At 38.4% G+C, this 22,568-nt stretch overlaps 1 protein-coding gene across 4 annotated transcripts in view; it reads right to left on the reverse strand.

The window, feature by feature from the left end:
* LOC135206748 (UPF0430 protein CG31712-like) overlaps nucleotides 1–22,568 on the reverse strand; it is a 687,024-nt gene that overhangs the window by 324,373 nt on the left and 340,083 nt on the right. For 2 of the 4 annotated variants that reach the window (XM_064238237.1, XM_064238229.1), the window contains exon 1: nucleotides 21,568–22,568. This exon is cut by the window's right edge and continues 636 nt beyond it. The exons of the other annotated variants lie outside the window; for them this stretch is intronic. The gene's annotated coding sequence lies outside the window, so the exon portion shown is untranslated. The remainder of the gene's footprint in view (nucleotides 1–21,567) is intronic. 4 annotated transcript variants of the gene reach the window in all.

The raw sequence follows: 22,568 nt of genomic DNA on the forward strand, positions 1-22,568 counted from the left end.
GAAGATGAGGCCGGGCCTCGCTTGAGGCTGCAAGTGGCAAGAATGACAAGATTTATATGAATTTTGATTTTTTTTTATCAATTTCCCTGATGTCTAATTCGTTCCGGTCTTCTTTTCCAGTTTTGTTATATAATTTTCTCTTTTTCTTTTTCATTGAACTATTAAACTTTATTATCTTTGTATGTGAAATATTGCATGCCTCAAAACTGCTCAAGGTGTAAGACGGTGAGAAATAATGTCTAATTCTAAAGCACTTCTAGTTACTACTAGCCAGTGTTCTTCGAGTGGCTCAAACTAATAAAACAACTTGCAAAAAAATTTATTACCAGTTAACATAATTTAATGACTGAATTTGCGCGCTATCTGTTTCCATACTTAATGAGCGTATACTCTTTTGAAGTATGCATCTATTTAAAAGTACAGTGTTAAAAAGACTTCCCTCAGTGTTTTGGCCAGCTAAAAAAAAAATATATCTCCCAAAAAAGCAGATACTAGTTACCAAAAGATTGATGAGAGAATTTGCGCGCTATCTATTTCCATACTCAATGGTCGTAAATTCCGTAAAAGTAATTGTTAGTTTAAAACTACAACGTTACAGAGACTTCACTCAGGTGTTCTTTGGCCACGTCAAAAAAAAAAAAAAAAAAAAAAAAAAATAGAGGAAAAAAGTTAACTTTACCAACTGATTAATGAGAAAAGTTGTACGACTATTCATTATTATTCTCGGGGCCGAGGCTATAAAGGTGCCTTGTAACTTTCAATTACACGATGGTTACAAGAAAAGAAGAACTTTAGTTTATGCATAGGTATACTTTATTACGACAAATTTTCTTTCTTGAAGGGAAATGCAAACTGAAAATGGGCACAAAATCTTATGAAAAGCGGGAGTTCAGTATTAATCAACAACGGAATAAACTTACCAATCAAAACTTTTTTTTTTCAACTCTCTTAAGGCAGCGTTTGCACCCTACAACAAGTTTTCTTAATTACCAAAGGCAATTAGGGATCCACTGTATTCATCCTAATAATGAGCTGCTGCAGCTAAGATGTACGCAGTCATTTTCAGATTTAAAATTAAGGGAGGTGCACTTTTCTGCTTTTCAGAGCAGAGGTTGTCATAAAAAATATACGGAAGTATTCTGTGTATTCGACAAAAGAAATCTAAGCGTTAAGACCGAATCTCATACAAAAAAGGATCACACACCCCTCCCTCCCATCGCAAAAAAAAAATAATAATAATAAAATAAAATAAAATAAATAAATAAAGAAAAAAACAAAAAAGAAAAAATCGCGAGACCGCAAAAATCTGTTCATACCAACGAAGGTGAAGTTAATTGAACTTTCCCCGTTGTTGTTAGGTTCCTTCCGCCGCCCCCTACCCGCCTCCGTGACTCTCCAGTATCTATCTCCCCTTCCCCTTTAAAGTAACCGCATATACCTTTGTTGGGTGGGGGTGGGGAAGGGGTTGTGGGTAAAGGGGAGTGGGAGGGAGTTAGTGATGATGACAGAGCATTCCTGTACTGAGAGTGAATGTACGTAGCATCAGAAGTTTTCCCACTGGCACACTTTGCATATAACTGCGTTGGTGATACGAACGGGGCTTTTGGTAGGGATTTTGGGACGCAAGAAGCAAGACAGGCAACTTGACTGAATGGCTTGATCTATCTGTTCGAAGCCCAAAGGAAAACAGAGAGAAATCAGACGCTGGAAAAAGAAAATGAAGTAAGACCTACCACTGAAAGGACGAATAGACCCACCCACTGACAGAAGAGTAGGAAATCGAAGAAAGATTAAAACGGTTTCCTGGTCGTTGGCACGTTTCATAAACATGACATTAAAACAGGGAGCGAGGGACGTCTACGGCGTTAATAAAACGAGGTATAAAACAAGTCTGGTGAAGTCTAGGCTCTCAAGGTCCCATCAGGGGAAGAGACGTCGACAAAACAGACGAAAACGTCACTGACCTACATTATGAAGGGTAAATGAGGTTCCCTTCGTATTTTCATGTCTGGAACCAAACACTAAATTTGTACAGACAACCAGATTTTAGTTCAATTTGGATCTGATTTTCTCAATAGAGCAGCTTCACTTGTGAGGGACTAGATGATTTTTGGAAAAATGATAACTGATAAAAATTCAAGCAAGTAGTGGCAAACCAGACTAATACATGTTAATAAAATTGCAGTGTAGAAAATCATAAAATACTACAAAAAAGAGCAACGATATAGCTAAATAACTGGTAATGACTGTCATGCAGTAAATAAAAAGTTGACGCACAGATTCGCTGAATCAGTTTCAAAATAAATACGCAAAAAAAAAAGCCCAAACAGCCTATAAACATGGCAAGTACCCTAAAAATAAACATACCACAACTCACGATAGGGCAAGTTTATGACTGCACCCCAAATTATATGATATTATAAAATAATTACGGGACATAAAACATAACTTCATTGAAGTTACACCACTTATAACTAGAGCAAGCTTCCATGCTGGAGTATTGCCTCATTATCTTACCTGGTTTATATCTGAAGGTGTAATAATGAACATTTACCGTGACAGAATTATGATACATCTTTTACCTAAGCATCTGTGATTTAATATATACTCAATAACTCAGAGAGAATCTGTTACCTGAATAGCAACAGAGACAGAGATAGAGAAGGGTGATTTGGGGCTGATTTTTATTTTTCATAACTGGAATGTTGGACTGGATTGTAGCAGACACACATAGACACACACACGAGACAGAGAGAAAGAGAAGAGGACGAGAGGAGATGAGAGATTTTGAGATAGAGAGAGAGACAGAGATGAGAGAGAGGAGACGAGAGAGAGATTGGGGTTAGTTTTTACTTTTCATAGCCAGAATGCTGACTGCACAGGTAGGCGAGCGAGAGAGAAGAAGAGGAGAGAGAGACGAGAGAGAGAGAGAGATGAGAGAGAGAGGGGCGGGGGGGGGGGTGAGAAGATTAAACGTGGTCACTGCATAATACAACTAATCACTTATGATTTATTCCAGCTTACTGTTCACCCAAGCAAATGTAAGGATAGTTACGATTAATTCCCACTGATAATCATAAATCATCAAAGTTGACAAATCTAGAGAAAAATGTTTGGAAAAGAATTCCGAAGACGATGATAATGTATGATTACAAAATCAGACTCCAAAATTAAAAAATTTTTTCGAAAATTATAAAATAAACACTAGAAAATTATTCTGAACTGAAAAGAAGAAAAAAAAAACAGAAGAAAACATTTACGAATAAAATAAGCAAAGACAGCACGATGAATCTTAACTGAGATAAAGAGCAATTGGAAGAAAAGAGAAGACCTGCAAATCAAGTTCCCTGCAACCGTATTCAACGCAACCACAACGACATAAATATATCTCCTCGAATGAGCATCACCTTTAACACGGTATTACGATGCGTAACTGTAACTCTTCATAAATCTAATCCCTGGCCTAAGTTACCTGTTCTCTGATAGGCTGTTGCTAACTTTAAACGTTAAGGTATTCGAGAAAAAAAGTTTACTAACCGAGTGAGACCTCATATAAAAATGAATTCAATAGAAGATGCCGTGAGGTTTCTTTAAAATTTCTGGCAAATATCGTGATTCTTTTTACCTGAGTTACCTGTTCTCTGATAGGCTGTTGCTAACTTTAAACGTTAAGGTATTCAAGAAAAAAAGTTTACTAACCGACTGAGACCTTAAATAAAAATGAATTCAATAGAAGATGCCGTAAGGTTTCTTTAAAATTTCTGGCAAATTTCGTGATTCTTTTTACCTGCCAGCCTCGTTCTTCTCGTATAAAAACCCGAAGGATTTAAAAAGGAACATATTTACCCTTTCGGAAAAAAGACGCAACGATTTCAGTTCTCTCAACGACGGACAAGTGGCAGGGGAATGTCAATCTGAATGCAAAAACTAAAACTAAACGAGAGAGAGAGAGAGAGGAGAGAGAGAGAGAGAGAGAGAGAGAGAGAGAGAGAATGATGGAAGAAAAATGAGGATTAGTGAAGGAGCACAAGCCTCTTGGAATGCTTTTAATCTTGCGGGTCATAAACATTGTTTGGGCTGCTTTTTGCGCAGCGGTTGTTTCTGCAATCTTTACTCCCTCACCTCAAACGCTCATTACTGTGTGTATGCATGTGTGTGTGTGTGTGTTTTTTTTTTATTGCCTTGCAAAATTGGAAATATTTCCGTTTAAGCGTTAATAAGGGTAATATATATTATATTGCAGTATACAAAAGGTCTACTTAATGCGTGTGTGTGTGTGTGTGTGAAGAGAGAGAGAGAGAGAGAGATCATTCAAAGCCTCCAAATGTTCTTCTTTTTCTTGTCGTACAAAGCGAGAGAGAGAGAGAGAGAGAGAGAGAGAGAGAGAATCATTCAAAGCCTCTAAATGTTCTTCTTTTTTCCTGTCGTACGAGAGAGAGAGAGAGAGAGAGAGAGAGAGAGAGAGAAGAAGAGAGAGAGAGAGAGAGAGAGAGAGAGAGAGAGAGAATCATTCAAAGCCTCTAAATGTTCTTCTTTTTCTTGTCGTACGAGAGAGAGAGAGAGAGAGAGAGAGAGAGAGAGAGAGAGAGAGAGAGAATCATTCATAGTTCTCCCAATCCTTTATCGTCTCTCCCTTTGCCTTCTCTTTGATCTCCAATTGTCTCTCAAAATTCAGTCACCAGCTTCTCAGCAAAAAAAGATGTCATATATATCGTAAGTATTTGATTGGCAGAGCACCAAGCGTCATATAACAGCAAGGATTATGTCCTTGGCTTAATGACCGGAATTTTCAACTTCTCCTGTGATTACCCACGTCATAAATCAGTGACTCTGTACAACCCTTAGTAGGAACACGATAAGAACGCAGATGAAATTCTTCAAGGTTTCTTTTCGAAATCTAATTGAAGTATTTTTTTTTTTTTCAGTTACAAGCACTACCTGGCAAAAGCGTGGAACGACATATTTCCTGTGACGATTAAATAATATGTTTGTTTCTCAACACTTGTTGACGACGAATTTTCCATGGCTCCTTTCGGTTCTAAGGACTTTAGCCATGTGGAAACATCTGAGAGACTGAGCATCACAAAAACCCACCCTGCAGAACGCTGCCCTGAGAAGTAAATAGGGAACTGTTTACAGGAATTCTGACTTCTCTTCAACTTACGAGAGAGAGGCCCCTTTCGGAAACCTCACGGAGAGTGGACAAGAGGAAGGGGACCTATTAACGAAAACCGGTTTGAGATCCACCTATGTAAGACAAGAGGGAAATGTTCCCTTAATTTAAAATCCCTGGATATGGAAGCGCCTCCGCCATGTTTTCCAGGAGCCACCACCTTTGTTTTTCTACTTTTTTCATCCCGCTACCGCATTCTGCCCAAGGGGCGAGGCCGTGGCAACGCCATTAACTTCATCAGACAGATCATAAAGAGGATATATGAATATCATATTCGTCGTAAACAGTAATCACCCCACTCCGAGACTGTTTAACAATCCATGATAAAAGTTTCGCTTTATGCCTGTTAAAAAGCATTAAATCTCCATCAGAGGGGCACAGAGGAGGGCGCAATGCGAGATTGGGAGGTCTCACGCCCTAAGTAGTATAACGCGAAGTTTCTTCACCTTCACACAATAGGGGGGGGTGGCGGGGGGAGACCCATCAGCATCGCCTGGGCGTAACTCAGCCGCAGATATTGCATTACCGATGATATGGTCGTCAGTCTATGGCTTATCGCTGCTATTATGAAACCTTACCACTTTTTTTTTTTCCTTCAAATGCAAGACAGCTGGGCGTGATAAAATCATGGCAGACTCTGCTGCACTTTATCTGCAGCGATGATAGATGCCGAGTGTTATCAAGAATGTCATGTTCAACTGTTTACGTGGACTGCAATGCTAAATCGAGTTATGAAGAGGAAATGATCTTGAATAAACACCCGCCATAAGTCAAGGTTTGTTTCCAGGGGCTATCTCTGCTTTAATTACTGATATCTTTCTGCTAATGGACGAAACTGCTCCCGTGGTTCTTCTGCATTCATCAAGTCCGAGAATGCGTACAGAGAATAGTTCTAATTCCTGGCCCCCCTCTCAGTTCGTTCGTTCTTTAAAGAGAGAGAGAGAGAGAGAGAGAGAGAGAGAGAGAGAGAGAGAGAGAGAGAGAGAGAGAGAGAGAGATTCATTGTGATCAGTGTTCGAGGGGAGGCATGAAGCAAGTTTAAAAGAACAATAAAGAAAATTTCGGGAAAATATGAGAGATCAGCGACTGACGCAAATGTTAATAAGATCTTGACTAAATAGCAAACAAATAAATATATGAAATTTAGATTATGAAATAAATAAAAATAAAAATAAATCAGCTTTAAAATAAATCAACCCACAGCATAATAAAAAAAATTAATAAAATAATTCGCGGCACTTAATATTACCCAAGTTATGTGAAGGAGAAAGAGCAGATGTTGCGCTATCAATGATCACTGGGGGAAAAAGATCGAAATTAATCTTGTAAAATATTCGGCAAGGCACGCGAGGACTACAAAGCTACTTTCCTTACCTAGTAAATAAAAAATTATAATTCTTATCATCTCCTAGACACCGAGTTAGCAAATCATCCATTTAATGCAACAAACAAAACCGATAACGAGCAAGGCATCTCAAGGAGTAGGACTGATAAACAAATGCGGACAATTGGTCTCCTGCAAGCGACGCCCTCTTATCACCAACCCTTTCCCCCCTTACCCCTCCCCTTCACTACCCTTTCCCCCCTCCCCCACCCCTCCCCCCTCAATGGCCTTGGGACGTTGCTGCAGCATCACGGAGTTCAATAAATGACGTCGACTGTGCAACAATGAGGCAGTAAAGTCATTCGAAACTTATATATGCTTTTTTTTTTTTCAGGGAATCATCTTTTCAAGTTTTTATAATCTCTGTCTGCTGCCTGTACGTGACGTCTGCTCAAGTCCTCTGAGCGTTCTTTCCTACCTGTTCCTTTCATCTTCTTTCCTCTTTTCGTTCTAGTAATTATTAAATGTTTGCGATTTCTTGTCCCGATTTTCAGAATAGGATAATCACCTATACGTAACTGAAATCCACTATATTTTCCATACCCAATAACTAGGTAAGGCTAGTGACCTGTCTGTAATCCACAGACGTCTGTCTCTCGAGCACTACCCGTCTGTCACTGCAGATCTGTCCTCCTAATTACATTTATCAGATACTTGACTTATTTCATATCTAATCCCTTCCCTGATCTTACTGACCCATATCTGTAACACTCCGTACAATTCCTCATCGTTTATTTCTAAGTACTTTTTTTGCGTCTGAAGTTCGGTGATTTCAAGAGAGAGAGAGAGAGAGAGAGAGAGAGAGAGAGAGAGAGAGGAGAGAGAGGGGAGAGAGAGAGAGAGAGAGAGGGGGGGGGGGGCCGGGTTCCCTGACATTTGTAAATGATCAAGATTCCCATTTCATTTGAAATTATTCATAATTCTTTCAAAAGGTTCCACATGCAAGCAGCTAACACATGCCGAATGCTAGCAATGGCAAATGAGATCCTATCAAGACAAGGCAAAAGTAGTGACTCCAGTCCTCAAGTCGAGATCTTCACATATCCCAGTGTATCATTCCCTTTATCTGATCATCTTGATGCCTCTAAGCCACACTGAATGGATTATAAAGTGCATTTGGAGCTATTATGATGCGGGGTTGGAGTGGGTATCAGGGAGTAATGCCTCGTTTAATAACACTAATTTTCTCGGGTATGTCAAACATTTTACTTCGTCGGAGGCTCTGAATTTCACTATTAATTATGTTTGCAATGAACAGGTTTTGTCGTGTACAAATTTTGGAGCTAAAATTGATCATATTTACCTTTTCTTTTTTATCATCTATTGACTTACGCACTTCGGCGTTCAGTCTTTTTTACTCTAAGTGTTATTGTAAACTAGTGAAGTAGTTTGAATTAATATAAAATACATACACCATGAATGAAAAACCACTTAAAAACAAGAAAACTTGGGGTATGATCAAGACAAAGAGAAATACTAAATGGAGCTCAAGAAGACTATAACGAGTCTGATCTCTCTTGAGAATCTAAAGATGCATCTAAAGGGAAAGTCATCAGTCAACAAGTAAGCATTAAAATATTCTGTTTGGGGTGTAGAAATAAATCACCGTGGAGTCATCGGATAAGGTAGATAAAGGTGAAAAATACAATTAATCATCGTGCGTTCCGGTATATATTTGTTGCTTGTTTTTGTTATTACTGCACAGATTGCACAGGTTGGGGGTGGAGCTGGCTTCCGCACTGATTTGACCTAGTGCCAAATTAGATATCTATGGCTTCCCCTTTCCGGTTCTAACTCAGAGCTGTTCTAACTTCAGTAACACGGGATATATATATATATATATATATAATATATATATATATATATATATATATATATATATATATATATATCTCTCTCTCTCTCTCTCTCTCTCTCTCTCTCTCTCTCTCTCTCTCTCTCTCTCTCTCTCTATATATATATATATATATATATATATTATATATAGATATATATATATATATATGTATATCTATATCTATATATATATATATATATATTATATATATATATATATATATATAAATATATATATATATATATATATATATATATATATATATATTTATATATATATAGATATATATAGATATAGATATATGTATATATATATATATATATATATATATATATATATATATACTATATATATATATATATATATATATATATCTATATATATATATTTATAGATATATATATACTATATATATATATATATATATATATATATATATTATATATATATATATATATATATATATATATATATATAGTGATTAGTTAACTGTGGTGTGGAGCAGCCAAAAATAAAAATTCAAAAAAAGGTTAAGGAGAGGAATATCAAAACGATGCATAGTACAAATAAATACTATACTAAATAGTTGTAAACTTCAGAAACTGCTCAGGAGAGGCTGGGAATGGAGATACCTAGAAAACGTATAGTTAAAGTTTTTATACGAAAATCAACGAAGACTTGAAATAACTGAATACAATGATAACTAAGTGAAATTTTCCGATAAAACGATGTTAAATCTTATTAAGTGAAACTATTTCACATCATTTGAGTTGCAAAGTCAACATATTGCACAATGCAACAACATGCCTGAGACTAGGGATCAGTATTTGATAGAGCAAAATTGCTTTAGAACATGTTACTATAGAGATGCTCTTCCTGAGGTTCATTGCATCGTTCAAGAACAAGAAGTCACTTTCCTTCATTTTCATGAATTTCTGGGGACGTTCGAGACAACATCTCTACGGACTTCGCCTCGCTCGTTCCGCGGACCTTAATATGCAGTCTCCAAATAATTCTGAAAATCTCAAGGAAATCAGATACCAAAATGCCAGTCAAGAGGGGCAAGACGAAATGCAGAATTTTGCTCAACGAGTAACTGAATCCAAAACTACGAGTGACCTTGTCAGAAGCCCTTGCAACGCCTGTTCACTATACTACCCAACCGTTTAGTTCCTGAAGTTGCAAACAAAAACCAGTTTATCGAATCCTGTTCCCATTTTTTTTTACAAAAACTTTATCTTGGCGATTTCATCTCCAGAGAGGGGGAAAAAATCTATTACAGATGCGCCTAAGTGATTTTTAAGGGGGACTGAAGAATATTGTGCTAAAACGAACATCCGAGGGTTGCACAGAGGACAAAAAGGGGAGGGGTATTACCAGGTATACGTTGAGAGGGAGAGAAGGAGTGGCTGCTCACTGGAGGTCTGGGGAAACTTGGAGGAAGGGGTCAGGGAGAAGACTGGGGAACACTGGGGATGTGGCATGATGACAGTGGGGGGAGGTGAGGGGGAGGGGGCGCGTGAGTCAGGGAGAGGAGAGAGCAAGAAAGGGGTACACGGAGGAGCCGGCTGCTAATCCTTCTTTCCAGTTTGTCTGATGAGTCAGCTAACACTAATGGAGAGAGAGAGAGCAAGAGAGAGACTGTAAGAGGAAGATGCACTGGAACTAACATTTCTGGAAAGTTATTCCGGGCGACTGGAAAATTCCACCTCCTCCTACTCCTCTTCCAGGGTCTTCCTCCTCCTCCTCCTCCTCCCAGTCCCTTCCAGTCTCCTGGAATGCTCCACTGGCCGTCTGACGCGACGCAACGTTCATTCATCGCAACCAAGGTGTATATATAAATCAGACCTTCATTGCAACCACACCAATTCTTTCCTGCGATTTTCCCTGGTGATTGAGAGGTTCCATCGCACTGGCCAAAACATCGATCAAATTATTTGGCTTCCATGACAACCTCCTCGCCGTCGCTGAAGCCTATGAGAGCGTGAAAATGCTGTCTTTATAATTCACTGCAGATGTAACTTGACATTATGTCATCATGAACCTTCAGTTCTGGTAGTTAACTTGAGGGCAAATAAATCTTAAGCAAACTGCTTATTCTTCAAACAAAATTATATAAATAACAAACCAGTAAAACCAGAGACTTCATTAGAAAAGAAATATTTTAGAATAATTTTAGAAAGAATAATGACACGGCATTTCCGCAAATAAAAGAGAGACTTCAACCAAGTTGTCCAAGAGACCACCAGGAAAACAGGCCAGCGAGAAATTCCAGCTCACTCCAAGACACAAAATTTAGAGGAACGGGTGTGTCTTTTGAACAATTGCTCATTAGCCGTCACCTACAATCATCTTCGCAAAAAAAAAAGGTATTTTAGAAGTTTCTACAAACTATGTATTTATTAAAAAGTTCTACATCTGCAAAGAACTGAAGCTACCTGTGCCTGCTTTCTAATACAGAACAGAAGAAGTGCACTGGAACTTGTGGACGTGAGTGTTGGCACATCAAACTCAGTTAACCCGGCGCCCCCACCGACCGCCGCCCCCCCACCAAAAACTCACTTAACTCGCCTCAACCCCCTCCCCCAAATCCGTCTCAGACTTCCCTCGAGCAACAATGCAACATAGCCTAAGGACACAACCCTGGGAACTCCGTTATAACTGCATATCATTAATGTGCCTGGCAGACAACTTACCTGTCAGTAAGACCCAGAGAAATACGACTGGTGAAAGCAACGAAAGGGAAAATGACGTGCACGTTCACAGAGATAAAGCATTATGACTCCATAATCAATGGCAGCGATACGTACCGTCACAGATTTTGCCAACAGCCTCAAGTGACGCCTTATTTACAAGTGCAATGCTATTTTACAGGTACTCCTTCTTGGGTAATCATCTTGTTTTCTCTCTCTCGTTCCCGGTCATCGTACTCATCCATTCATTATACATGTAACATTTACGCAACGGCCGCATTATCATTATTTCCTGTTCTCGCAAAAGGCAACAGAAAGACAGAAAGCCCTCATGACCTCGAGGTGTTGTTGGCTTGTTTGTTTGTATGGTGTTTTTACGTTGCATGGAACCAGTGGTTATTCAGCAACGGGACCAACGGCTTTACGTGACTTCCGAACCACGTCGAGAGTGAACTTCTATCACCAGAAATACACATCTCTAACTCGCAGCCACCGAGGCAGCACGCCAGCACAGTACCGACCACGCCACTGAGGCGCTTACCTCGAGGTGTTAATGGGAACTTCAGACCTGCATAGTATTTAAAGGACGGCAAGGAGAAGGTAGGATTGCCAGATAGAAAGACTGGCGAAGAGAGAGAGAGAGAGAGAGAGAGAGAGAGAGAGAGAGAGAGAGAGAGAGAGAGAGAGAGAGAGAGGCGCTGTCACTCGCTGAGTCAGAAAATGTTAATGATTTGATCTCAAAAGATCCTGTTTTGGTGCAAATACGTCTTTCAAACGAAGCAAATGCACATAAATAAATCAGGAGAGTACCAAGTCTCTTGAACTTATAATTGAAACGCCCATCCAAAAATAGCTGATTAAACTTTGATCTTTCAACATCGAGTGTTCAAGGAGGAAATTGACTCTGATAATGAACGCAGTTACAATGCAACTCTTTGAATGAAAAAGGAGTGATACCTTTGTTCAACGAAAGGTCGAAAGGTCTTTGGTACACAGAGAATGCATGTCATGCGCTAAGTGATTCAAGAATACATTTGCTTACAACATACGTATTCACATAACACACACATAATATAAAATTATATATATACTATATATATATATATATATATATATATAATATATATATATATAGATATATATATATATATATATATATATATATATATATATATATATAAAACAGTGTACACTGGTGAACTGAGTAATTCTAACAAGCTATATAACAAACTTTAAATTCATCCTATCGTTCTTCACAGATATGTAAAAGTTTTCAAGTAATTTTTTTTACAGAACGACTTTCTGTACTTAAAAAAAAGTTTTCTATACGCTCTACATTTGCTGTTCCGATGAAATACGTAAGAAACTATAAAGTATGAACTAGGTATTTTGCTCTTTTTAATGAAACCAGAGAGCAAGTAAAATCTGCTCCCCTCATAAAAGCATACAGCGACTAAGACCAACCAGACACCAAGTACGATCGAAAGCTTTATCTCCTCTCATGAAACAACAGAGCAAGTCCGAACTAATGCATTAGCTCTTATCTTAAAACCAGACAGCAAGTACGAGCTACTGCATATGATGCTCTTCCCATGAAACCACACAGCAAGTACCTACGAGCTGAGGCCTCTGCTTTTCTCATAAATCCTTAGAACAGTTACAGCAGTACGATTTGAGGCATTTCTCTTCTCAAAATACCATAGAGTAAGTGCGATCTAATGCATTTGCAAACTTGGTTTTCCGGAACCCAATAAGGCTGGTAAGACTCCTTTACAATAGAGTATAAAGTTTAGGCTTGAAGGCCAACTGCTGGGAGCTATGAGGTCATTCAGAACTAAAAGGAAAATAGAGTAAGAAGTAGAAAAGGTATAATAGGAGGAAAACTTGGCAGTTGCGCAATTAAACATTGTTAGGAGAGGGTGGAAAGTAAGATGGAAACAAGAATATGAAAAGAATGAAAGGGGTTGCAGTTACGGGCCGAAGGGACGCTGCAAAGAACCCTAAGTCATGCCTACAGTGCACCACGTGACGTGCACTGACGGCGCTACCCCCATAGGGGCCTTTCTTTTATAATGATTGCCCTCATTTCTTTAAGGGTCTTATTACGAAAAGCCTTTAAAGAATATAAGTGAAAAGAGAACATTAATGTCTGCAATCTGAATTAAAACCAAAAAACAAAAAATCTGAATGAAAAAAAAAAAACTATCTAATTAATATTTTTCATTCTTTCGTCTAAATGAATATTCTGAAATTGTACGTACATATGTTTCTGCTATTCTGAATAAAAATAAAACAATTAATTAATATTTTTCGTTCTATCGTCTAAATGAATATTCTGAAATTGTACGTACAGATGTTTCTGATTAGTTAAAATCAGAATTTTCTTGCCACCAAGAATAACGCCATAAAATCCCAACTCTTGAAATACACAGTATATATCATGGATCTTACTTAGCCTGAGCAAAAAACCTTGGGGGAAAATCTATTTCTCACCTAAATTTCTGTTCAAATGTAACCGCACCACAGAATCTAGAACCAACAATAACATACAATATGACACATGAACACACCAGTGTGATCGTTAAGTAGATATAAGTCGAGTATTCCTTAGTAAAAAAAAAGATAGTGAGAGAGAGAGAGAGAGAGAGAGAGAGAGAGAGAGAGAGAGAGACTCCACGACTGCCAAATGACACGAGCAATGACACATGTCATCATTTAACAACAATATGGTAGGTATGACTCACGAGTTCTCAGACATATCAGCCAAATCATCCCCATGGTCTCAATTTGCGAGCCTCGGATTCTTTGCACATACCACGCACGGGACTTACTTTTTAACATCAACTTCCACTTCCTGTTGCACTACAGAAGGAAGGACGGTCATCAGCATTTTCTTGCGAGCGTGCGGCCTTCCTTCCTTCTATCTCTCTCTCTCTCTCTCTCTCTTTTTTGTCATCGTCTGGGCATTCCTCAAGGTTAGGTCCCACAGTTGCTCCGTCCCGCGCTAGTTTGCTCTCTGCGAAGTCACATAAACTGTAATTTCCACGTCCTGAATGCTGTTATATCCGCCATACGCCTCGGTAAGTCTCGCGGAGGTGCATTTTTGTCATTAATTTGACTTGATTTCTTGATGTGATATGAAATTTAAACTGTCCAGCCAAGCACTGGGCCACATTTGTCGAAAATAAAAATAGCGGAATCTATATCTATAACTATACTTTATCAAGATTCTCTCTAGTCGCTGAACGTAATCATTAGGTGTGCATTTTTCTTCTTCTGTGCCCTCTACTCATCATTCTTTTTTTTTTTTTTTTTTTTTTTTTTTTTTTTTTTTTTTTAGGAAGTACTCCAGCATTCCTTGATCATCTGAATCGCATGTTTTCTTTTTTCTTCATCGTCAGACATTCGTTCGCCGGCAGTGGAAATGTTATCGTTTCTTTGAACGCATAGAGCCTTCTCGTTAATTTTTTTTTTTTCAATTAGATGAGGATGGGTCAGTGTCTTCAAAGCAATTATCTCCCTCTCCCTAAACCGTTCAATCCTCTATCTTCATTCCATTCATTTCCTTATTCGAATATTTTCATCTTTCTTTCTGCTTTGTATCTTGGGATAAATTTCTACTCTTCCTTTATGTAAACACTACCTTATAATACCTCTTCTCTCTCTCTCTCTCTCTCTCTCTCTCTCTCTCTCTCTTTTTAGCCAACCCCTCCCCCCCACCCAAATTCCCAAGGTCACCTAGTGGGGGATGCATTGACCAAAAAGGGTTGTGTCGTCGTACCGTTTCCGTTGTCTCGACTCTCCGCCTCCGGACACAACTGAGCCCTGTCGGTGTTGGGTTTTAATTGGAAGAGGAGGAATCCAGAGGCATTCTCTCTCTCTCTCTCTCTCTCTCTCTCTCTCTCGTCTCTCCTCTCTTCTCTCTTCTCTCCTCCTCCTCTTTCTCTTCTCTTCTCCTCTCTTCCTTAGACTCTCAAATGCTTCCAATCAAACCGGGGGTTTCAATTGTTTAAGAAGTCAGGTTGAAGTGTAGATACAGACTCGAAGGTCACAAGCCTCCAGGGCTAACAGTTGAGAGAGAGAGAGAGAGGAAGGCGGCGGGGGCGGGGGGTGACACTCTCCAGGAGAAAACAGAGGAGAAATGAAAATGTCCTATTCTAATTTCTGTGGTAACTGGACTGAATATCATTCATTTGTTACGACATAATATTACATTACATCATATGGAAGTCAAATGCACTTCCCATCAACGAATCGACAGACCTCCTTTCAAGATTTGGAAGTAATACCGTGAACTCCAAGGCAAGTAATAAACACACTTGATTACTGAACTCTCCCTATGGCACGTCTGTCTTGTCAGTCAACTCAAAATCTATATTTCAAAGATTTGTCTTCATCACACAGTTTACATGTGTGTAAGTACGTTTTATAATTTTCAGTTTTCATGCCAATAGAATATTACAAAACTGTACGTTTGTTTGTACGTATGAATGTATGTTAACATTGTGACTATAAGGCAAACAGAATATCAAAAAGCTGAAGAATAGTTTGAGAGATAAATTTCCATGACGATTTTCGTATCCACAACTGGATACACCCGTGGATTTCCTTAACTGACATTAAACCCCACTTTTTCATGATATACATTCCTATCCAGCCTCTATAAGGTATCTATCTACCCTATACCCCCTTCCCTTTTAAATCAGTTTAGCACGAAACAGTGTTCCGGCTAATCGTACTTTATGACTAGTGAAACAAACCCAGCAAGCCTCTCTTCCATTATTGGAGCGTGGTTGCCACACACAGGCGCTCCCAAATCTGACTTATCCCCTAACCTACGGCCATAGAAACCGACATCATATTCATTAGCGAACCGGTTCTTCCCTAACGCAGATGTCATCAGGAAAACCACCCATCATTCGGCGGTGCTAAATACCTCTTGTCGCTGGCCGTCTATTAATGCGGTTCTTATGTTTATGGGTCCTGTGTATATGGTTCCTATGTATATGGGCAAGACGTGGCTCTTCTGCTTTTGGGTACTTAGCCAGGGCTTTGAATGTCTGTGAAGGGGGGTATGTTTATCTCATTCGTCGTAGGCTGAAGCCCGTCAATTTTCTAAGCACGATTCTTCTTTTTTAGGCTGCTTTTTCCTCAGTTTATTTATGAATAACTCGAGCTTTATTAAATATTACCTTTCTATCTTTTTTCAACTTAACCATACCGTGTTTTGCTGAAGTTCTACTAGACAAGTCGATTGAAGATTAGCCTGTTACGTAGAGTATTATTTAATCATGAAATATCATGCATTTTCAAAGATAATTATTCCTCCATTATATAAACTCTTTCGATTATAATTCTAATGCAATAAACTAGATTAACGGCGTCTAAATTTTTTTTTTATTCCGAGTATTCATGTTAAATCCAACTCAAAGTATTACTTTACCTGACATACTTTCTCTCTCTCTCTCTCTCTCTCTCTCTCTCTCTCTCTCTCTCTCTCTTCTCTCCAGCATTCGTTTTTCTTCAATCTCAAAGGACCAAATCACTGACGTCAGGTAAGACATGGATTCTTCCCACCTCGTCTTTGCTATTTGTTTATTTTGTTCTTTGCAGTGCAAAATAAACAATCGTGAGACTGGTTCCTTCTTTCGGCAGACAGGCAGCTGCTGGACGTCCACTGCGCATCCCCGTTAGTCTGTCTGTCTGCTGAGGCTTGTTTGCTGACATCTAATTCTTGTCCTGGTAATTTTGCATTCGACTGAATTAGGAATCTTGCAGAATCTTCTTCTGTTCATAATTTAGTGGGAAATATTTTCCTGTGCTGATCAAAAGTTCTTCGATGACTAGCTGTTTTGCAAGCATATCAATGTACATACTCATTTAAAAATGTTTATTTCCCAGACGGGTGCCTGGAACGCTTCAATGAACACATTGAACTTTAGTTAACACATACTCAATTTTAGCTGCTTAAACATTAATATATCTATGTACCTGTGCAGACCTTTTCATTAGATTTATACATACACACACACACACACACACACACACACACACATATATATAGTACATATTATAAAGGTATAAGTCATGAAGGAAAGTGAAACACTGGAGTAGTTGCTACTCCAGTGTTTCACTTTCCTTCGTGGCTTATACCTTTAATCATGCATTTATCACGTTCCAAACTTTTCATGATTCAGTTATACATTCGTACATATAATTAACAATTAGTTCTGGGTACCTAAAAATTCGGCCGAATATTAAGCCCGTTCATGGATATCTGTTAATTTTCAGGTAGCTCATGTCGAAACTAAAAATAAAAGACTTGTGTTTGTTTAATCTGTAATATATATATATATATATATATATATATATATATATATATATATATATATATATATATTATAACTGAAATATAATACTTATACATATAAAATATATATATATAATGAGGAGAGAGAGGAGAGTAGAGAGAGAGAGAGAGAGAGAGAGAGAGAGAGATGAGAGAGAGAGAGGAGAGAGAGAGAGAGAGAGAGAGGAGTTTGAGAGAGAGGATTTGAAAGTCATTACTGACGCAAAGCTTTACTGCTAGATATATTTAGGATTTCTTCCTATAAATTAAAATACCAACAGCATGCATTACTTATTCATACAAAATCGAGTCGTATTTTTCAGCAATAAAGATTAACATTTTGAATCGAAATCAAATGCGGAGAATTACAATCTACGTTTAAGATTGTTTACTGAAATATTTGTGCAGCAACATTTAAAGATACTGATTACGTTTACAACAGGAGATGTTATACTACCCGACAGGACAACCCAAAATTGCAAGTATACACAAGAAATTCGATCACCTCTTAAAAACTTCATCCATTTTTAACCACATTCAGATAGTGCAAATAAAACTTTACACGGATAAGAAAACTTACAAATAGAATCCACATTGCCATTTACTTAGCTACGAGAGTGAATTGCACACTAGCAATGAAACTTATTCCTTATCAGTAATCGTAACTAAAACGCTAATCGAAACAATCGAGTGCATTCTTCCGTTCAAATTCCACCAACGGCAATGAGCATTAGAGTAAAAATCCAACAACTTCCACAGCTCCATAGGATTCGGTCGTAACAACTTTTACTTGGCTCTCCGCCAGCAGTAGTAACCTAGATGCTGAATAAACCTCAACCGGTTGCAGGCGAAACCTAAAATCCCATTTCTCACCCGGACAATACATATCTCTCGACAGACATATTATCACAAAACAGACAAGTGGGTGTTGAAAAGGATTGGGGAAAGGCACAAATCGGACTCGAAGGCGGCAAGACTTTGGCCAATACTAATGACTTCTGTCCAATTAGCATTGATTTAAGAGGTGGCCAAACTGGCCGGAATTCGCCTTCGCACAGTTATCCTAGTAAGGAAACCGTAAATTATCATTCGTGCTGAAATGGGTCTCTATTATAGTACTAGACTACGGAGCAACAGAAAACGGGTTACGCTCCGTCAACCAGTGGCATAGCTGAAGCTTGCATGACATTTTTGTTTGATTTCTTTAGCGGTTTGAACGAATTCTCGTTCTTTCCTTTTTATTTTTATTTTTACCTTAACTGAAATAGCTTTTTTTCAATTCTTGTGTTTACGCATGAACATAGATTATGTAAAAAAAAAATGGAATTATCCATACGAGCTTAAAAGGAATACAGAGAGAGAGAGAGAGAGAGAGAGAGAGAGAGAGAGAGAGATTAGTACTTTAACGTTAACGCGCATATTTTGAACAGAGCCTCCTTCTTGATACCTAAATGGACTGATATTATGTGGACCCAGGGAGGAGCTTTCATAATGGAGGGTATCATTCTCGGAATGAAAATCAACTAAAGTAACAAATTACTCCATAAGCAAGAATCGTAACAAATTACTCAGTACACATGAAACGGTAACACATCACTCAGTACACAGGAAAAGTAACATTTACTCCGTAAGCAAGACAGGTAACAAATTAATCCGTGCACAAGAAAGGTAACACATTACACCGTACACATGTAAAGGCAACAGATTACTCCGTACACAGGAAAGGTTACATTTACTCCATAAGCAAGACAGTGAACAAATTACTCCGTAGGCAAGAAAGTTAATAAATTACTGTCTACAGAAAATGTAGCACGTTACTCCGTACAGAAGATAGATAGGAAATTAATCCGTAAAAGAAAAAGGTAGCGTATTAATCCACACGTATACGGAACATAACACATAACCCCGTATTCAAGAAATGAAACATTACTCCGTATGAGTAGTTTTTCTCTTCACTTAGAAATTTATCTAACAATGAGTGCATCGTTACAGCAGCGCAGTGTCTCTCTCATTTGGATCCTACTGAAAGCCATGTGAACATCACTGTTGAATGACATAATGAAGGAAAAGAGGAGTACGCATATCTGAACGGAGCATGGGAATAGTCATAGTGTATCTAAAGACAATCTAAAAATAAAACATCAAATTACATAACCTTTAATGATCATGCAAATGCAACACGTCTATTCATCTATATATATATATATATATATATAGATATATATTATATAATATATACAGCATGCTTGGGTATGGGTACGTGAGAGAGAGAGAGAGAGAGAGAGAGAGAGAGAGAGAGAGAGAGAGCATACGGGATATTCCCCGACAAGACAAGCATTTTTTTATTCGCTGTGAACATTTTCCCAACCCAAAATTTTACTTTAATCTGAAGTTTCTTACATCTTGGACGCTATAATAACTCAAAGAGAGAGAGAGAGAGAGAGAGAGAGAGAGAGAGAGAGAGAGAGAGAGAGAGAGAGAGAGAGAGAGAGTTAAGTATAGGTTATCCTGAAAGCTTGATAATTATTTGTAATTTACTTAATCACAGATAGATGATCACTAAACGCGAATGGTTACAATATGATAAAAAAAATACACATTCTAAAAAAAAATAATAATGTGCAACGGTTGGAACCAAAGTAATGAAAACTTGCATCCTTACCCGAACTTTAGTTCTTGAGCAATAACTACATTTCATAACAGGACCTAACGAACAACTTATCTTGCGCCCACCCCCCCCAAGTCGTTTACTGAACAGTTAAACGAAGAATCAGTAGAATGAAAATGTAAAAAATGAACGTTTATTGTTTCCTATTAAATCATACGGAAAGAGAGGTTCTTTACATCTACACTGACTATATAGAAGGATAACTAGAACGTGTATGCGTATCCTATACACGACCTTTGGTATCAAGAAAAGGGGGAATTCAAGAGAACTGGTGATAACAGTTTCAAAAATTCACCTACGCGTCGCCCGTTTTCAAAATGTATCGCTCATCGTAACAGATAACGACATAAGCAAACATTCCGATGTCCCCCCCCCCCTCCTTTCTTTTATAGTGGATATTTGTATTTTGAGTATATTCGTGAATGCTAACAGCAGTTTTTCTTAAATTAGGTCCTATTGAATACAGGAAGAAATCTGGGGGTACATAGTGAACGCGTGTGTATTTTGATGCAGTCACATCAAAATACACACGGAAATACACACACTTGCTCAAAAACACGAATTTATCTGTGTACACTGTTAGTGTATTGTTACGTTCACATCTGGATGCGGATGCATTCTGTAATTCGAATTTTCTACAAATAAAAACTTGTTCAACTTTTTTTAACAATTACTTACATTAAAAATTCTAAACAGGAAAACTTCTCCACTTTCAGAATAAATGCAAAATAAAACGTATGTAAAACGAATGCAAAAAGGTTCCCGATCGCAAGGGAAGTAAATTTCAAAAGTGGACTTAACTCACCTTCGTCCCACAGTGTAACCTTTACGACTGGTCAAGGCATTTCTCCCCAGTGTCTCAATCCGCCATTTTCTATACCTTTAGATTTCAACTCTCGATCATATTGTGGCCGACGTCTTTACTAATTCATAGACCGTTTCGAGGGGTGACTAAAAACTATAACGGCAAGGAAGGCGTGATGAACTCCAATTGCCGATTCGAAAACAAGAAAAGCAACAAATTTGCCATTGCAATTTTAAGAAAGCAAAATCATCGCGTTTCTAAACATTCCTTGTTCATTTGATACATTACAATCAACAAATAATTTCCTATTGACTTCCTGATATAAGTACGCACAATAACGCCAAGCCGTCGGTTAACTTCCTAAAATACACAAGATGCCCTGACCTTCCACTTTCACTGGATGGCAATTACAAAAATCACAAAAAAAATGACTATTCAGTGATTGGTCGAACATATTCACAGCCACATTATTCGACCTCCAATCTCCAACACCGCGAGATCCGGATGGAGAAATCAGAGATCAGATCGTCCCCAATACAAGTTTATTTTTCTCCGAGGGAGAAATATAAACAAGAGGACGAAAAACATCTGAATTAATTCTGTCCATTACCTTATGTTATTATGAGCAAGCACGCCAGAATGAATCTCTCGTACTTACCTCATGTTGGGCTGAGAAAATCAGCACGACATGCTGAGTCCGAGTGCCGCTATAAGTCAGCACTTAACTCAGCACTTATCTCATTCAAAAACACTTTATACTACTTCCAACGATTATCACTGGTTAAATGTGGCTTCAGAAGAACTTCACCCTTTTTCAACTGTATATCAAATTCAACTTCACTCGGATTTAAATGATATCTTCGTTTTAATTTTTTTCCAATTTGGAATTATGAATTTTGTTATGTTAAATCACTTATCTTTAATCACAAATTTCGTCTAACGTACGAATGTTCGAATTTGGACGATAATTTTTTTTCCCACAAGGATGCCACCGAAACGCTCTATAGTTTCCGAATTGTTAACAGAATAATAACACCAATTACCGAATGGTATTTTAATCAATCCGGGTAAGGAATATCGAAGCAGTGGTGGTTGGTTTCAATATCGTCACACTTTATATATAAACAATTTTCTGGTCTGCGCTCGTAACTTTTATTGGTGAACTTGCACGCTTGTAAGCACTTTAATCCGGATACAGAAATTCTTTTCAACTTCCAATATTTCCTTCTCTCGCTCTTCCCTTCACGAATGCTGGTGTTCAAAAACCCAAACGATGCTCTCGAATACGAAAGCCAGCGAAAGGAAGAGTGCAGTAAGAGTGCAAAGAGAAGGACGGTGCAGGTATCACGAATGAGGGTTGAGAAGTGACCAACGTACAGTTGTCTCCACCAATGTACTAAAGACACTGCTTCTTTCTTGCCGAAGTTGCCGTGGCGGTGGGAACCCAAACCGCCAGAACGACGCTTTCACTGCCCAGCAGCACAGCACAGCAGCAGCAGCAGCAGCAGCAGCAGCTGCAGCAGTTGTATTAAAACTGCAGCAGTGGTGACGGAGACCTCGCCCGAAGATGTTGCAAGCACACGTTCGTCGGAGGGTGCTACGAGGGTCTGTGTACCCTCCGTCAGGTAGGGCGCTGAAACAGTGGGAAGGATGACGACG

This window comes from Macrobrachium nipponense, chromosome 31, assembly GCF_015104395.2.
Source record: "Macrobrachium nipponense isolate FS-2020 chromosome 31, ASM1510439v2, whole genome shotgun sequence".
Classification (NCBI taxonomy): Eukaryota; Metazoa; Arthropoda; class Malacostraca; order Decapoda; family Palaemonidae; genus Macrobrachium; species Macrobrachium nipponense.